Source organism: Canis lupus, chromosome 21 (assembly GCF_003254725.2).
Source record: "Canis lupus dingo isolate Sandy chromosome 21, ASM325472v2, whole genome shotgun sequence".
NCBI lineage: Eukaryota > Metazoa > Chordata > Mammalia > Carnivora > Canidae > Canis > Canis lupus.
The window spans coordinates 45,124,381-45,144,400 of NC_064263.1; the positions used below are offsets into that span (position 1 = coordinate 45,124,381).

General features: G+C 35.9%; 1 long non-coding RNA gene across 1 annotated transcript; it reads left to right on the forward strand.

The window, feature by feature from the left end:
- Window positions 1-1,696: 1,696 nt before the first annotated feature.
- Window positions 1,697-19,190, forward strand: LOC118351863 (uncharacterized). Its single transcript, XR_004808022.2, has 4 exons — window positions 1,697-1,810; window positions 11,020-11,102; window positions 16,805-16,834; window positions 17,909-19,190. It is a non-coding gene; the product is annotated as an uncharacterized LOC118351863 (long non-coding RNA).
- Window positions 19,191-20,020: the final 830 nt, after the last annotated feature.

The following is a 20,020-nucleotide window of genomic DNA, read 5'->3' on the forward strand; positions in this document are numbered from 1 at the left end:
GAGATAGAAAGTAGAATAGTGATTATCAGGGGCAGGAGTAGAGGAGAATGGGGAGATATTGTTTGATGGGCACAGAGTTTTAGCTTTACAAGATGAAAAGAGGGATGGAGATGGATGATGGTGATGGTTGTACAACAGTGTGAATGTATTTATTGCCCCTGAATTGTACATTTGCAAATGATTAAGATGGCAAATTTGATCTTATAGTATATTTTATTCTATTTCTACAAAGGTTTTTTATTTTAATTCCAGTATAGTTAACATACAGTGTTATGTTAGTTTTAGGTGTACAATATAGTGATTCAGCTATTCCAGACATCACCCAGTGCTCACCGCGAGAAGTGCCCTCTCTAATCCCCATTATTTATTTCATCCATTTCCCTCCCCACCTCCCGTTGGTAACAATCGGTTAGTTCTCTATAGTTAAGAGTCTGTTTCTCTCTCTCTCTTTCTCCTTTGCTCTTTTCTGTTTCTTAAATTCCACAAATGAAACCATATGGCATTATTTATCTTTCTCCGACTGACTTATTTCACTTAGCATTATAGTCTCTAGCTCCATCCATGTTGTTCCAATGGCAAAATTTAATTCCTTTTTATTGTTGAATAGTATTCCATCGTATAGATATACCACATCTTCTGTAACTATTCATCTATCAATGGATACACGGGCTGCATCCATAGGTTGGCTACTGTAAATACTGCTGCAATGAACATAGGGGTGCCTGTATCCCTTTGAATTTGTGTTTTGTATTTTGGGGGTATATAGTGCACCCAGTAGTCCAATTCCTGAATTTAGGGTAGTTTTATTTTTAATTTTTTGAGGGACCTCTATATTGTCTTCCCCAGTGGCTGCACAAGTTTGCATTGCCACGGAGAGTGCACAAGGGTTCCATTTTCTTCACATCCTTGCCAACACTTGTTGTTTCTTGTGTTTCTTGCTTAAGCCATTCTGACAGTGCAGGGGTGTATCTCACTGCATTGCATTTCCCTGATGACGAGTAATATTGAGCACTTTTTCATATGTACATTGGCCATCTATCTGTATGTCTTCTTTGTGGAAATGTCTGTTCATGTCTTCAACCCATTTTTTAAATTTGATTATTTGAGTTTTTGGTGTTAAGTTATATCAGTTCTTTATATATTTTGGATACTAACCATCTATCAGATATGTCATTTGCAAATATCTTCCCCCATTCAGCAAGTTGCTTTTTGGTTTTGTTGTTTGTTTCCTTCACTGTGCAGAAGCTTTTTGATCTTGTCCCCCAATAGTTTATTTTTACTTTTGTTTACCATGCCTCAAGAGACATATCTAGAAAAATGTTGATGTGTCTGTCCTATATCAGAGAAATTACTGCCTGTGCTCTCTTCAAGGTATTCCTTACTTTCTCTGTATTTTCCTTTCCAGTCTGTTTTCATTCTTTTTCTAATTTGTGATTCCGTATAAATTGGTTCATGAAAAGAGAGAAAGTAATTCACTTTTACAAACTTTTATATACCAGTCCCTACATGGAGCTCTTTTCCTTGTAGTACACAGTATCATTTGTATTTTTCAAATTTCCATTTTTTAAATAAGGTTTCTCAGAGCATGTCCTGCAGCTGGATAATGGTGTAGGGATTTCATCTGGATAAATGAGGTGTCCAGAACTGAGTGATAACAATAGAACATTCTCCTCATAGAATATTCCTTTCTCCCAAGCATCATCAGTTTCCTATACAATGATCAAACATATGGCAGCAGCTCAGACAGAAGACACCTAACGGGGCATGTCAGAGTCAGTCCATGGAAGAATGTTTGAGCTCTGTAGTGATTGTAAGTGACCATCTCCCTTGATCCTGAACTCAGCAGATGTGCAGACTCACTCATACCACAAACCCACATACATATGTCCTACAGCTTCAGGCCATATTCCAACATCTATTCCACCCCAGTCGGTCCTTCAGCTTCTCAACTAGGAACTTCTTGGCTTTTCCTACTGTTTAAATTCTCTTATTTCTCCTCTAGGTTTTATACTCAGCCCTCTTTCTCTAATTTAGACTTTTCACTTCTTACCTCAACCATAATCAAATTCTCCTTGAGCTTATAATAGTTTAACTGCCAGTAGTAACTACTTCATTTACTCCAGACGAGGCTCATAAACCTTATATTTCAGTGCAAGTCTTTGTGAATAGTTCCCCTAAATGTGTTGGCTGTGCACTCACAAGCGTTTCTCAGACTCAGGGAAGAAATCTGATGGCTATGGAACTTTTTCAGTCATCATAAGCAAGCAACAGAACTAATAGTTGTTGCTGCTCTTTCCTGTTAATTAAACTAGTTTCTACAACACTGCATGAATAGTTCATGAAAACAGCGAGTGCTGAAAAATTCAAAGAGTATTTTTCTTATTCTCAGTGGATGGGGGCCATGGAAAATAAGTTAAACTCATGTATATGTGTGTGTCCCAGGAGCACCATTTACTCAAAGATTACTTAGCAATTAAAGGGTGGTGAGAAATGTAATTTAAGCCCTTTATTTCATAGTTACATTGAAACATACTTTATTAAAAGGTCAGACTTATAAATGACCTAATATGTAATGTTCTGTGCCTTTGGGATCCAAAACTGTAATCTTGACACGTTATTCTACCCAAATGGAATTGGGTGTAAAGGCAGGAGATAATAGCATCCTTCTACCAGATTTCTGAGAAAGCCCGCTGGTGGTTGTTGGAGGGAATGTGTGTACGTATCTTGGCTGAAAGAGGCTTATATGACATTTTTTAGTACATTTGAGAAAATTGGCATCTATGATTATCAAAGTAGCCATTTTAAAAATGAATAGAAGAGCCACACCACTTTTGAATCACAGGTCTCAGATTTGCTTGTTAAAATAGAAGTTATTCATTTTGAAAGGTTGTGAGTGGCAGTTCTTGGGTGTAGCTTTGTATCTTTCACAAACGTTTTAATATCTCTGCTTCAAAATTTTTACTAATCTTAGTGAGATATGTAAAGGTAAATATAATAGAAGGAAATGCCTTTTTTTTGCAGGTGCTTCCCCCATAAGAAACCCCAAAACACAGAAATTTAAGATATGTCTACTTACACTAAAGATCACCCATAGTGGAAAAATGGAAGTATGCACTGTGAACTAATACAGGATATGTTTTATATTGTATTCACTAAAGAAAACTCTTTGAAAACAATATATAAAACTAATTATAACAGAGATAAAGAGATTAGGGAGGAGTAAAAAAAAAGGACAATAAAAATGAAAGAAGAAAACTCAACAACAGAGATGTTTCAGTAAGATTCAATAGCAATTTAGGTTAAAGATTAACAGGCCAATAGAAGAATTCACATAGAAAAGACAAGAACACAATTTATTTTTTCTAATATTATATTAAATTAGAACTTGTTTGATCAAAATGCTTAAAGTTAAAAGAACATCCACAAGTAGATGTTGTAAAGCATATCCCTAAGTAGCCAGTGATTGCATTTGACTAAATTTAGGTGTTGTTAGCCCATATTTTATTTCCACAATGAGCAAGCTGGTTCCTTCCAGAATCACTGGTTCCATTATACCCCCATTACTTATGTACACATGGAATCCGGTGCCTGAGAGCTCAAGTCAAGTAATGGGGGTAGCAACTGAAGAAAGCAAAAGGGGCTTAGAATCAGAGAGATGTTATACTGTCAAGCTGGCTTTCTTCTTGTGCAGGAAAAAAAAAATCCCACTGGGTAGCTCAAAAGAAAGAGCAGTTCTATACACTCTGTCATAGCAGAATTTTTCTGGAAGGAAGAGATTTTTCACTAATAGTCCAAATATGTCAAATTTCACTAAAATCCATGTTTACTCGTTAGAGAGGCCCTTAGAATTTCTGTGGATTTAGCACGTTATTGAAACCTAGAACTAACCAGATGTCTTGCGGATAAGCCATGGTTTCCAGATCCATTGATCTCTTTGACAAATATCTCATCAGAATGCTGAGCAAAGAATCTTTCTTACAAAATCCCTAAACAAAAGACTTCATTTCAGACAATTAATATAACCCATCTCCAGATATCCTTATAGAAGATATGTGTAATTTTGAGTTGGGAACAGAGACAAGCAGAATATAAAACCGGAAAAAGTCAGCTGAGAAAATACAACACTTTGTCATTTATGAAACTGACAACACAGACTTGGCTATAAAACAAATAAAATCACTTAAGCAAGTTGCCTCCTCAGTTTGTAGAATGTGCTCCACCATGCACAGCTAGACCTCATTTCAGTTACACTCTTTGTGTTCATAAGGATATAGCATGACACCTGGGATTGTGTTCATAAGGATATAGTATTGAATAGCCTGGGTGCTAATAATTGGTTATTTTATGAAAGTAATTGTTCATATTATAATCAGGGAAACTCAGAGTTAGGAAGACTGTCCACATTTGATCTAGCCCCATTGCCCCAGCCTATTGGCACAGCGAGTGGTAGATGTCACTCTCTGCAAGGAGTCAGTTCGAATTTCAGCTCTGATGCTTGCCAGTTGGTGACATCAGCAATGACTTCATTCTTCGGTTCATAGCTGGTGCATACAAAAGATATCAAGATAATATATCATTCAGAATTGGTGAAAGTTTTCAGAAAAGCTATACATCCAGATATGATCAGTAGTCAGCAAAACTGGATTCCACTGCCTTCAACAACTCATGAAAAGACGTGCTGGTCATTTGCTGATTTATTCTCAGATTCACCATCACCCGCGCTCTGCTCTGCGTATCTGGTACCAGTATTAAATTATCTCTGTATAAATGATAGTTTGTTTTCCTGGCTGGACTCTGTCCCATCCAATTGTGTAATCTCCTTCTGAAGAATTATTAGCACAAACTTTTATTTTTATTTGGCCCTGCCTTATGAATTATTCATGGTATATCACATTCCCCTGGTTAGCATAGGTTTATAAAAATCGTAATGAACAAAATGATTAGACACTTTTATTTTTTTGTTTGCACATAAAGAAAGGCTTCATAAATCTAATTTTACTGTACTTTAGCTGTGCCACATCTCCCTCTAATTTGTATTTACAAGTAATTGCACATGGTGAGTAAATACTTGTACTATTTCAAATTATGCCTGTGAAATCACATTCTCGTTCCATTCTCATTTTTTAAAAAATTATATTTTAATAGCTTCACTGCCCTGAAAAGTCATAACAATTTAATTATTTTTGAATATATTGTGCATTGTGCCTATTTTCTATTCATAATCCATCTGTGTTATCGAAAACCTTACAATTAATACTTAGAAGTTAATGAATTACTGGATGTAAAAATCCTCTGATGATGGCCATTGAAGGACTGAATTATTTCCCACCAGTGAAAAGGTCAGAATGAAGGTATTGATTTCGGTGCCCATTTAGTTCCATCTTACCCTGTGGTTTACTGGGTTATAATCACTCTTAAATTGGAAATAATTTTGTTCAACTCTCTGCAGCTGTTGAATGGGAAAGTTAGATGTTCAGTATTGAGGGTAAAGATGAGGGGGTATAGAGGGGCTATTTTCATTAGTCAGGACAAGTAATAATAGCTGTTGCAACACAGTGAGATCTCAGTGGCTTAGCCCACACATGCAAAAATGTTTTTAATTGTTCACACAGGGCCTAATGCATGCCAGTGAGGGGTATCCTAAGACACAGGGACACAGGCTCCATCAAACTTGTGATTCAGCTGTCTCAGCATATAGACTTTTAGAACAACCTGGCAGGGGAAGAAGGAGCAGGGGTTTCACCCAGGATGCTTTCAAGGGGCAGAAGTGCGAGGAGCTTATATCTATAGCCTTTGCCTGATTCATTGATTAGCACCCAATATCATTTACCCAATCTAATTACAAGGCAAAGTGGGAGGAGTACATGAAATAGTAGGTGGGTACATACTATGTCTGCTATGTCCACCAAACAGGTGGGGATGAAGGAGATAAAGCTGTGTCCATATCTTTGCCCATCAAGTTTCTTCGGGTTGGAATATCTGGACTTCTTGCTTTCCAGAGGAATTCCTATGTAGCCCTTTTACTAGGAGATTTGAATGTACTTTCTCCTTGGGGCCTATCCAGATACGATCAGGCAGATGTAATTGCCCCTTTCCCTATATTTTTCTATTATATTTTCTATTTATTTTATAAATATTTTATAAATATCTATATTTGTTTTATATTATGACTATCAAGAAGAAGAGCTCCTGTTTATTGAGTATGTACTTTATGGCAGTTTGTGGAATGGGGAGTGATCCCCGTTTGCCCAAAGACATCACAATCTCCATTCACCCCATTTGCCCAAAGACATCACAATCTCCGTTCACCTTCTGGCTCTGTGGTCCCCGCATGATAATTCCTGGAACTACTAAACCAACAGCACATTCTTTCCATCAGTCTGCATTGTGCAGACCCAGTGGATTTATAAGCTCTTTCTTTTTGGAGTATATTTGAAGAGGCAAAAGAGATCTTACCATGTGCTAAGCTAGATGAAGTAATTCCTTCACTCATGCGTTTCCTCCTGTACTCATTAAGTAGTTGTTAGACACCAATGGTATCTGTGCTAGAGACTGAAGATCAAAAAAGCTTTTTCAGAGATTTCATTCTAGTAGTGGAGCCTGGCATAGCATACAGTTTCAATACAATAGGAAAAAGGAACTATAGAGAAGGGGTGGTCAAAGTGCCCAAAAAGAGTTCATTGGCTTTATAACTCTAAAACAGGATATACTTATAGAAACTCTTTTATGAGTGGAACTATTTTAGAATGTTAATTTTTTTTGGTTCTTTTGAATATAGCCAATATAGGAGCCCCCTTTTGTAACAGGCACTTTGTGGAGAACCACGTGAAGGTAGGAATTCCAGCTATGATTTACTTACATACCAGTGAGGCTGCTCTAGATTCAACTGGGTCCTGGAAAAAGCCAGAGTGTTACACATTCTAGTCTCCAAAACACTTACAGTTATAAATCCTGCACTCATAGATCGTGAACTTTGGAAAGATAAGGTCTATCTTCTACTTTTTTCTTTCTTTTTAAAAGTTGTTTCCTTCCTTCCTTCCTTCCTTCCTTCCTTCCTTCCTTCCTTCCTTGCTTTCCTTCCTTCCTCCTTCCCTTTCCCTTTCCCTTTCCCTTTCCCTTTCCCTTTCCCTTTCATTTTCTTTCTCTCTCCCTTTCTTTCTTTCTTTCTTTCTTTCTTTCTTTCTTTCTTTCTTTCTTTCTTTTCTTTCTTTCTTTCTTTCTTCTTTCTTTCTTCTTCTTTTTTTTCTTTCTTTCTTTCTTTCTTTCTTTCTTTCTTCTTTCTTTCTTTCTTTCTTTCTTTCTTTCTTTCTTTCTTTCTTTCTTTCTTTCTTTCTTTCTTTCTTTCTTTCTTTTTCTTTCTTTTTCTTTTTTTTTTTAATTATATTGCCCAGCACAGTTCCTGCCTCAAGATACTCAATAGCACGTTTTTATAATAATCCCATGTATGCCAGTAACTATCGATGCAATAAGAAAAACTATCCCTTAGAGCTCCAACCAAAAACTTGATTTCATCTCTGCATCTCCAATGCTTAATATGAGTTCTAGAATACAGTAAAGTTGACTTTAGTTTGATTAGCAAGTTAGTTACATTTGCTTTATTGACATAGCCCAATTGTAAAATGTGTTGCAATCTGTTCTTATCAAGTATTCAAATTTGCTGCATTTGGTTAAGAACTTACATAAAGAAAAAATACTCAAACCTCTTCCACTGAGTTGCTTTTTATTCTTGGGAGAAGCCAGTTGGTTAATTCTCTACTCTAGTGATTTATTTTTGGTACATTTGCTCACTACATTTAATTCAATATAATTACAAACTAAAATTGGCAGCATGTGAGCGCAATGTAATGTGCTATTATTTTCCTCATTAGTTATATCCAAAGCTCACTATCCCTTTTACACAGGTTTCTTGAAGTTTAATATTTTTTCAAAATAATTCAAAAGCATCGGTGAAGAGAAATACTTTTTTTTTTTTTTTTACAAAAGACATAATTTGGTTTAATTCACTGTAATTGGTTCCTAAGTGGGTTTTTAGTTTTTAAGATTTATTTATTAAGAGAGAGAGAGAACAAGTGCAGTGGGGAGGGGCAGAGGGAGAGAGAATCCCAAGCAGACTCTGTGTGGAGTGCAGGGCATGACTTGAGACTCAATCTCAGGACCCTGAGATCATGATCTGAGCTGAAACCAAGAGTAGATACTTAACCACCTGCACCACCAGGCACCCTCCCAAAGTGGGTTTTTAAAAAAATAGCCTACATTGATGTCTGTTTTGTCTTGTTTTATGAGAAATATTGATCCGCAAATTGCTTCTTTGAAAAGGGGAATTATGTACTCAGGTCTTTATGAGAAAGAAATAAAAAGTATTTAATTATTGAGTGTGCTGCCTTTATTCATAGTCAGTACTTCACTTTCTTTATTCATAAATATTAATATTTTTATTCATAAATTCATGAAAAAGTGAAGTCAATGTTGAATAATTTACATACCTTAAAAAACTGTTTGATTAGTTAATTTATTTATTTAAATTGAAGTATAATTAACATACAGTGTTATTTTCAGGTGTACAGTACAATGGTTCAGCAATTCTATACATGACTCGGAACTTGCCACAATAAGTATATTCTTAATTCCCTTTATGTCACCCATGCCCCTACCCACCTCTCTGGTTCTCTGTATTTATGAGTCTAGCATTTTGTCCTTTTTATCCCTCTGTTCATTCATTTCGTTTTTTAAAAATTTTACATATGAATGAAATCATATAGTATTTGTTTTCCTCTGACTCACATACTGTGTTATACTATCTTGTTAAGTATCATTAAATTCATTCAGAAACTTTTTGTAGTCTTTATGTTTGAGGACTCTTTTTTTAAGTTCTTGTACTTGGTATGATAAAATGTGTGTGTGCACAGTATTTTAAGAGTAGAATCTTTTTATATAACACTGGGATTTTTCCATTTAAATGTTATTTGATGCAAACAATATTAATTGACAATAAAATAGGATAATGATAAAATTTACCATTTTTTTCCACAGAGAAAATAGATTTTGCAGTGTAGATGTTTACACTTGATACCATAAAAATATCTGTGAATAGAAATATTTCAAAATAGCATTGATTATGATAATTCTGAAAGCATTGAACTTTCAATTCTAGCAACATAATTTACTTAGTGTCTCTCATCCAGTTTGGATTTGCTTATCCATGTATCTTAAATTCAATTTTTTTTCTCTGCTTGAAATACTCTGCTCTCTTGTCTCACCACATCTGTCAAGGACTCATCAAAGCTTACTTCAGAAAATTCTCTTCCTTGAGACCCCTGGGTGACTCAGTGGTTGAGCAACTGCCTTTGGCCCTGGGCGTGATCCCGCGGTCCTGGGATCGAGTCCCACATTGGGTCCCTGCAGGGAGCCTGCTTCTCCCTCTGCTTGTGTCTCTGCTTCTCTCTGTGTCTCTCATGAATACATAAATGAAATCTTAAAAAAAAATCTCCATAATGAAGATTGCATAATTCTTCTCAACATTTCCTTGAGTGATCTGTCCCATATGATTTTCTTTTCTTTGATACTTTCTTTTTATTTATATTTGTGTAGCTACATGCATTCCTTTGTTTGGAAAACCATGAGGTCCTTGAGGATAGACTAGTTTGTCGATGTATTTTTATCTCCTAAGCAACTGGTTTTGGCAGAGCAGAAAACAGATCCCTGCACTTTCACCCAGAAATGAGAATACACAATTCATCCCTAGTCAAATTTTAAAAATACATCTACCCTTCTACCTCCCCAGCTTCTATGCTGCTTTAAGACATTAGGTGAACAAGTTGTCTCATTAAGTGATAAAAATACCTAGTGATAAAATCATTAAACTGTGCCACCATATTCCATCATACGTAATATGTTATGGCTACTATTCTGTGCACTCTGGATATTTCCAGAGTCCCCCTAAAGAGAATGTAGTTTTCTTCAAAGATAGAAAATTCTCCCTCTTGGTGCTTCGAGGCAATAGTAATAGAATGTGTCATATGAGCAAATGAGATTCTACTGAGTTCCTGCTGCTCTTTCTCTTATTTGATGGTATTTTTATATATTTTGTTTTTTCTGTCATTCTCATTGATACGTTTTCTCTTATGCCTAAAGTATTTTTCACCTTATCACCACTCTTTTAAATCTCTCTAAAAGCTTTTCTTTAACAAAGCTATACAGTGTATACCTGCATCTTTCTCATACAATCCAAGGGTGAATGAATCCTTCAATTCAGAAAAGTTGACATTTCTTCTAAGCTGTCATCTGTCTGTCTGCAAGTTCATTATTTTAATGTAGTGTTTATTTAAATAATTCCTAAAAGTCTTCAGTGAGTACTCTTTACAATTTCCCAGTTTCTATTGTTTGGATACTAAAATTAGACTCCTTTATTATTCGATGAAGACATTCTAAAACGCAGTCTACTTAAATTCTATTCTAATCTATTATTTCCTTCTTCAACTTGCCAATTAATTATCCCCAATTAATACCTTGTGGCTCATTTCATGCTACAGAATTTTAGACACTTAAGTTTGGACGATTGTAACCCAGTACTTGAGTTCTCATTGTCACTCTCAGTGTTCCAAACCTGTATTATACATTTCCAGGAACGTCTGGCCCCAGAAGCATTTTTATTTTGTATTAAGATAAACACACAAGGTTTTCCAACAAGCTCACTAACCCTCTAACTGCCAACTATCCAATCCAAGTCCAATGGGATGGCCTTAAGCTATCTTCACAAATATACAGTATATCCTTAAAGATTGCCTTCTCTAAGATAATTCCAGTTACCTCAACCATGTGGTTTCTAATTTCTGACATTATCTTTTCATCTGGATATCTCTTTTGTAGTGTGATATTCATATTCATAACTGAACTCAGTATGCCAAGGGTGATGTGAATAATACTGAATAAAGATATATTTTTGTTCAGTGAATCTCAAGTGGAGGAACATTTCTTTCCCCACTGCCAGAGCCTCTATTATTGTTCTTTTAAATTTTACAGCCATCACGCTGACCTCTCCAGTGTTGAGAATCACTATGTAATGAAAGTCAATACTGACAGAATTGTGTTGCCTGACAACAAAAGTTAAGTATACTATTTTACATAAAATATTTCTGTTATTGCTCTTCAAAATCACAAACTCAATTCAGATTGTAACTTATTTAAAATGGAAAGGCTCTTCAAACTGCATTAAATCATGGCGATGACCACTCTGCTTTATGGAGTTGTTTTGATGGTAAAGATGAGGAATCTCAAATTTATTACCTGGAAAATCAAGTAGAATTCTCTGTGGGGAAGAAAAATGGTAGTATAAACACAAGCTTACAAGTTCTTTTCCCAGAAATTAACAGAAATGACTAAAAACTGTAAAGACAAAAAATAGGTAGGGCATGATGCCAACTACATTCCATGTGTTTCTTAATATGGCTACCAGTAGAGCTGGGATTAAATTGAAGGAAGGCATCAGAAATTGATTCGGGACAGTGAGAAGTGGGAGGGTGGATTCTTGAAAACTCCATATTTATTCTTCAGGTTTCGGAGCAAAATGTAGAGTCACAATTTGGGAGCAAATTGTGTGTGAGATGTAAGCCACCATGAATGAAGCCTTTTTCCTTGCCTCAAACCAAAAGAATTTGAAACCTGAAATAACCTTAAAGGAAAGTCAAATCCATGGTCTTTTATCACTATTTCTCTTTGGCTCCCTTTGGTATTAGCAGACTTGGTATAACGTAGAGGAAAATCCTTCTGGATTTGGAGGAGCAAGGTTTTATACTGGAAGTCTGGAAAAAGTGATAGTTTATTTTATTTCTTCAATTTAATAGATGTATCCCCTAGTCTCCATTGTTGTAAACTGGCCAAACAAAATAAGGAAAGATGTAAATCAAGTACTCTGGAGATTAAAATTCTTTGATTGTAAACATCTGAAGACTGAGTTTTCTTCACTCTTGTCAGGCTACTGAAATACAGAACTTTTAAACACACATATAACAGCCATTTTTACCAGTTTCAGTTCTGAGTGGAAAATAGATCATATGGACAGAAGATGGAGAAGGAAGAAACCTGTGTTTCTTCTGTGAATAGAAATATTGGATTAGTTGGTGACTGAGATTGTGAAAACAGAAGAAAAAACATTAAAACTTCCAAAAAACTGGGAAACAAAGTATAAAACATAAACGTAGCATCCAAAAACTCAAATGGAAATTCACATCAGATTTTCCCAAGGAAAAAGAAAATGGTCTAAAAATTGTCTATCTTCCCAATAATTTTTTTTAACCATACCACAATTAAATTATAAACCAAGAAGAAAGGAAACTAGAAGACAAATTAAAAACATTTAGTCTAATAATGTATATTATTGGAAAAGTAAAAATAGCATCAGAAGCAATTAGGAGTAGACTCAGTGGTGTGAAGAAGAGATCTGAGAAAATCATCCAGAAAGCAAAAGAAGGAGACAAAAAAAATGAAGAGATATAAGAGAAGGATGAAGACATGAAATATAGTTAGCAAAAATTCAAAATATAGTTGCAAAAGGAACACAAACAATATTTAGTTTCTGTGTATATCCTAGGATATATATGGACTTGAATTAATGCTTCATTTTGCACATTGAAAGGAGTCATCAGATGATAAGTGCAATCAATGCTAATATAAAGAAATACCTGGTGAATCTCAGAGATAAAGAAATGTTCTAATGAGCAACAAGGTAATATAAGTAGAGTCATAGGAAAGATGGGGAGCGCTTTCATATATCAGCCTCCAATCTCTCTGTGTTCTTTGTTCTCTGGTCTCCAATAGAGTTGATCAGGACTCAGTTGAATACTCAGGAGATGCTCCTGAGTAAACCTCCAGAAAAGCTCCTACTCTGTGCAGCTTTTTCCTTCCTAGTACTTGTATCTGTGAATTCTAGCTTCTTTGGCTTCTTAGAACTACATGCTGTGTCTCATCATTCAGCAATCTGCCTGGGTTCCCTAGAGATTTTTGAGGTAATAGGTTGGAGCAATCCTGGGACTCACTCCATTTAGTTCCCATTTGTCAGGGATCACTGTCCTTCATTGCCTGGTATCTGGTACCTAGAATGTCTTGCTCAAGGTATTTTTTCCAGTATTTTAGTTGTTTCAAGGTGGGTCTGTTCAATCCCTGTTATTAGACCTTGGGTGAAAGGGAAAGTGTGCATTGCATTTTACTGGCTAGCTTTCTTAACTTCTTTCTCCCACCCTTCAGCTTTAAATATAGATAGATATCTATCTATATATCTATATCTATATCTATATCTTTATCTATATCTATATATCTATATCTATATCATCTATCTATCTATATCTATATCTGTTTTGAAATCTATTTATCATATGATATTTTCATCATTAGTGAATTTTCTTTTCTTCTTTTTAACTCCTTAAACAAAGTCGAGTGGTTTAGCTGAGAGAAAATTGCCAATGTCCTGGCTTTCAAACTACTGTTTTCCTTAGCCATTGAAGAAATATTGGAAGTGTAAGTCCCAGGGGATTTAAGGTACACACTCCAGCAGCTTATTTCAAGCAGCATACCACATATCCACGTCTTCATTTCATCACTTCACTTCACTTCACATCACTTCATTTCATCACTTCATTTCATCATATCCACATCATCATTTCATCTAAGAGTGTTGAACTTTGTTCAAAGTAAACTTTGTTTACTCTAACCCTGGAACCCAGAGCAGGTATGTTTTTTCAGCTCTGGGCCTCAGAGATGTTTAAGTTGTATTTGTCATTGTTTTAAACTTGTATTTATTTGAATATTGGAGCAAAATCAGAGTTTCAAGTGTGGCCAGATAATGACTACAAAAACGCTTGTTCAGAAGTCTCTAGGCTTTCATGAGTTTTCCTCGTTACATCTCTAATACATTATTCATCATTTTACTTTCTGTTATTAATAGAGAATGAGATATGTAATTATTTCCTTCTTAACAATGTGGGTTGTTTGAAGGTAAGGACCATGACTTCTTTATCTCTGTTATTGTCATTCTATATTTAGACCATCAAGATATTTTGAACCTCAGGGCACCTAGGTGGCTCAGTTAGTTAAGCATCCAACACTTGATTTCAGCTCAGGTCATGATCTCAGAGTCTTGAGATCCAGCCCCGTATTGGGCTCTCTACTGAGCATGAAACCTGCTTGAGATTCTCTCTCTCCCTGTCCCTCTGTTCCTCTCCCCACTTGCACATGCTCTGTCTCAAAAATTAATTACTTAATTAACTTAAGAAAAAGATACTTTCTTTGAACCTCTCACTCACCTAATGAACCATATGTGAAAGCCATAAACAGTTATCACTCAAAGAAAGTGTCCATTTATTAGAAAGAGAACAGTTATTTTTTGAGTTTACCACAGAAAAGGTCTTAGGAAGAGAAATTCTTCTTTTTAATGGATGTATTAGTTATGACAGCCTGGGTGGCATGGGTTGAGGCAGAATTATAGTTTACTTGCTTTGGATTAAAAAAAAAGAAAAATGGATAGAGATTTGTGGTGGAGAAAAGAGGAGCAGAAGTCAAACAGGTAAAAGTGAATCTAATTAAAATGGCCATAGGCCAAGTCTCTACAGGGGAAAAAGGCTGAGAAACTTCAAAACAGGCTTAGCTAATAATTCAGCTTTAAGTTGTTGACTATGACTTATGACCATGTAGTTCCTCTTCTGTTCACTCAGATATTGATAAAGTCTTGCTACACAGAACTTTATGACATTATGTTTGTTTAGTTTTGCTTTTCTTTTTTTGATACAAGAGTGAAAGTTTTTACTTGCAAGGGAAATAAATGAGAATTGCAGTCGGCAAGAGTGAGCAAGGATCAAGAACTCAGAAGAAGCAGAACACTGGAGCAACAGATACCCTCAAGATCTCCAGAGAGTTCAGTCCCTCAAAAAGTTAAACGTGGAGTTATATGACTTAGCAATTCTACTGTCACGTAAATGTGTACACAATTGTTCGTGGTGGAATTATTCATTATAGCCAAAATGTGGGAAAAGCCCAAATGTCCCTAAGCTAATCAATGAATAAACAGAATATGATATATCCCTACAATGGAATATTGCCAGCAATAAAGTACAACAATGTATTGACATACTGATACATGCTACACGGGACACAAGCCAGAGGATGAAGGAATTTCAAGAACACTGTGTTAACTGAAAGGAGCCAGTTATGAAACACAACATATTTTATTATTCCACTTATATGATATATCCAGTCTGGGCAAATCCATATGTGGAATGTAAATTAGAGGAAGCCTTGGGTCAGGGGATGGAATAGGGCTAGTAGAAATGGGGAGTAACTATCAATGAATACAGAGTTATGTTTTATGGTGATAAAAATATTCCAAAATCGATTGTGGCAAAGATTTTAAAACTCTGAGAGTATCCCAAAACCCATCAAAACATACACCAAAAGTAGGTGAACAGGTATACAAGGTATACAAATTATACCTCGTAAAGTTAAAAAATATATGATTGGCAGATAAAATACAGTGTGCCCAGTTAAATTTGAATTTGAGATAAACAGAGAATAACTGTTTAGCATAAATATACCCCAAATGTTGCATATTACAAAGTTATTTATATTTCTATCTCATACACAAATTATTTATTATAAATAATTATTCATTGTTTATCTCAAATTCTAATTTAAATGGGTTTCTTATATTTTTATTTAGTAAACCCGATAGCCCTACATTATGACAAAATAGTCTGGGCCTAGACAGTATTGGTCTGTCTTTCATCTCAGTAAGCACCTAAACAAGTCGAAGGGAGTTTCATAGGAAGATACTTTTACAGTGTCTAAGAGCATAATAAATAGTACAGCTTGTATAGCTTAGTACCTGTTGGGCATTATCTTGCTGCTCTCATATTGGTAATATCAGTTTAATATGTATAAGTAATTTAGCCCTTGCCAAACAAAGTATCTAATTTTAATAAAAAGACAAGAAATTTTCATATCTTTCCTGATTATATCTTGGGTATACTGTTGAAGGAGCTATTTTCCATATTCGGAATGAAGGCAATCTAAACTATCTTATTGTGGCAACTGGGGCCTAAATCTTCAGAGAGCAAACAATTTCAGAATGCAGCTGGAAATTTACACAGTAGTCAGATTCTTAAAAAAAACAAATTCACTTCTTTCAATGTCCAAATTGATTTTGCATATATCCAAGTAACCCACCTTCGAAAGTCCAACACTTTTTTGCTTAGGATTATCTGGGTTAAGGTCGAGTCAAAAGCTGAAAACTTAGAAAAATCAGCATCTTTATTATCATACCTCAAAAATCATCCTAATGACGTATCCAAATTTAATCACTTGCTCAGTCTGTAGGGTTATCTAGAGAGTGTTTGCCTATTCTTCATGTCAATTCCACACTCGTATGATCACAAGTGAGTGACTTTAAAAATATTTATAAGCGATAGACACATCATTGGGATAATTTACATGGATATATGTCTTAATATTTTTAAATTCACAGAAATACATGAATAGCTCTTACTGGCTTTTTCAAATGATCTCAACATTGTGGAATCCAGTCTAACAAAAGGAGCTATGTTTTTATGTATGAAACACCAGATCTACAATTTAAAAAAACAAACACAACATGGCATATGGAGAACAGTATCTGTTCTCACTGAGTTTAATGTTTAGCAGGAAATAATTACATAATTACAAAAAAAGAATTTATCACCATTATAATCATTTGGTAAATTTTTTGTGAGTATCCCTCTGAGTATTTAAAAAATCTTCTAAGTCTTTGCCTTGTTTTCTTTAGGAACTTGCTCAGATATTTGAATTTTAATCGGTAGGTATGTATGTGGTTTTCCTGCCTCATAGCATTCCAGAATTTGCAAACTGAAGCAAAGTGGAAGGAAAAGCTCTGATAGAGAAGGACATCTAACAATAACAGAAGTGATAACAGACAATGGAGCTCAAGGAAGAAAATAAGATTAAAAGGTGTACAGATATATAAATATGTCTTAGCTCCATATTTGCTGTTTTTCAAACTTCTATCTTTATGCGTAAAATTTATTCTTCAAAAGAAATCATATCTGGAAATCAAAAAAAGAAACCCAGAAATTTAGGGCTATTCTTGTGAAGATAGAAAAGGAGGATGCCTTTCCTTAGAAGGTCTTGACATTTTTTGATTGTCAGTCTCCCCCCCTTAATTGGAAGTATGTAGATTTTACTAAAATTTTAGAACCTTATGCTAAGCCTCAAAAAAAAAAAAAAATCACTGTAAGTCTTAGCAGAGAAGTATAATTTCATCTCCTATCCCATATGTAACATGATTTACATAAAACATTTGTTTTTTAATAGAAAGATTCTAATTCAAATCTCATGAAGAGGATTTAAGTGCGATGTACGTACTTACGTCTTGCCCTATGAAATCACCAAATACCAAATGGGGAAAAGGTTGACAGCCTTGGAACTTTGTTGAGTTCCTTTTCAAATATTAAATCTTTGCAGCAATCATTAATATTATGACAACAATAATATTTAGGGGCAGAAGACTAATTAAAAGCAGAGGGCATTCTTTTGGTATTTGCCAGTGGTTCACATGACATTTAATTCTCAAAAGACTCCAATACAAATGAGAAAACCAAGACTCAGGTTATATGACACTCCGATTCTCATACATCTAGTAAATTTTGGACGAAAAGAGGATTCAAATCCTAGATATTCTAAATGGGGTGCTCGTCATAGGATAATGCTCCTCTTACAGAAGAGACAAAAACTGAGCCACGTGTTACTGGAATATCTCATTTATGCCAAGATACACGTGAAGGAAGAAGAAAGCAGATGATTACAGTTAAAATTTATTGAGAGGGCAATTTGTTTAGACAATATAGTAACTATTTTGCTTGCATTTTTTCAGTTTATCTTCATGAGCCAGCTTGTAATGTTGCTGCCATTTCTCTGCATGGGACATAGTAGAAAGTGACGGGAGCTGAAGTTACTTCACCAGGATCCCAGAGCAGGCAAGCAGTGGAACCAGAATTCAAGTTCCGGCTGGCTCGCATCGAGTACTAAGCATAAGTCTTAATCCTGTGCTCTACTGCACCTCTGGTCTTGAGGGATAAAAAGAGAACTGAACTTTCAGATTTGTTGCTAATTGCAAGAAATTATTTCAATGGATCCGGCCGTAATTGAACACCAGGCTCTTCAACAAGACATGTTCCAAGCATTCATGGCACAATTGCCTTTCTTTCCTGTTCACTAGACTTTATTCATATAATCAAAGATTATTCATCATGCTAAGTGCGAGCAGCATGGGCACTAGTTTAGGATAAAAGGATTTTAAAGACTTATGCCTTTTCTTTTTTCTCTGTTCCTTCTCTTACAGAAAAACCATAATTTATCACAAGGACACTGCTGAGCAATTTATAACTTCTCTTGTGCTGAGCAGGAAGATATACTCAATGGCAACTTTTAATCAAATGATTTATTTATATATTCGTTCAATTAGCTAAGTACATAGATCCTCTAAAGCGGTGTTTCTTGGCCTTTATTTGAATTATGCATCATCGGTCAAGATTTCCCTGAGCTCCGCATTCTGCAGTTTACATAAGGAGAATAGCCATAATTTTTCCAGCTATAAAATGATAATCTAATATTGCATATGGTCGTTAACATGTATATTTGTCACTCTACCCTGCTCCATCCTAGAATTTCCACTCTCTTCTTTTATCCTCTCCTCTCTTTAAGAATCCCTATTGGAACACTAGAACATTCCTTTGAGGTGACATGGTTCCCGTAGCTCTTTCTCCACCTCTCAGGACCAGATTCTCAGTCTTCCCTCAACTCTGCCCTCTGTACCTGTTCCCCATGTGATGACTCTCTTTAAAGTCCTCCAGCATTTAAACATTTTGCTCAAAAAAATAGAGCTCGTAGTTCCATAATTTTATTCTGTCCGTTGGTGGGTAGCATTGGAAAGAAAAAAAAAAAAAGGTACCTTATTCCTGAGTGATATGGGATGGAGGTGAGGCAAACAATAACGACAGAGCTCCAGTCTTCAAACTCTATCTACTTTGCTAGTCTTTCTCTAAGAAGATGAGCCATGAGGCTTATGTGAAACTCCATCACATCTATTTTCAAAAGGCTGGGGGAAAAAAAAAAAAAGAGCAAACAAGAAAGGAAAATTCATTTCCTTGGTCTGCGTTGGCAAAAAAAAATAAATAAAATAAATTAGTTTTCCTGAACTTTCATTTGTAAACCCCATCCTACAAATAAACGTTAAGGACTATGGTTTTGTGCTTCAGGGGTTCAGTCAGGGTTCAGGGAATGTGGGCTTGTGGATGCTGGGATGACCATCTGGGGGCCCCGGGTACCAGTCCCATGGCTGCACAATGCATGGTGAAGGCCCAGGATGGGGAGGACAGGACACATTCCTGTCAGAGGAGAAGCCAGCGGGGACAAGGAGGTCAACCTAGGGCCTAGCAGAGGCGCTGTGACACAGGCTCCCTTGTCTCCACCACCAGTGTGTGCCGGTGCTGCTGTTTCTCTGCACCAGCCTATCAGAAAGAGGTGGGCAGGGTGGCCCAGAGCGAAGACTGGCCAAGGCCTGGACAGGTCGGGGATGCACGAAGGGGAGTGGGCCTTCTGATGGCTGGAGGGATGAAACACGTAGCTGTCCTTGCCCAAGTGAGCTAGAAGATGTCAAAACTAACTAGAGGGGGCCACAGAAGGTGAGCAAAACACACTTCTCCACTCCTATGGTTCTTTTCATTCCTCCAGGTTTTTATTGATATTCCAGTTAGTTCACACATAGGAGAATTCCAGCTTCAGGGGTAGAATTTAGTGATCTGACACCTACATACAACACCCGGTGCTCATCACAACTTGAACCTTACCCCTGCCCCCCTCCCCTATGGTAACCCTCAGTTTGTTCTCTATAGTTGAGTTTATTTCTTGGTTTGCTTCTCTCTCTCTCTCTTTCTCTCTCTCTCTCTTTTCCCTCCTATGTTCATTTGTTTTGTTTCTTAAATTC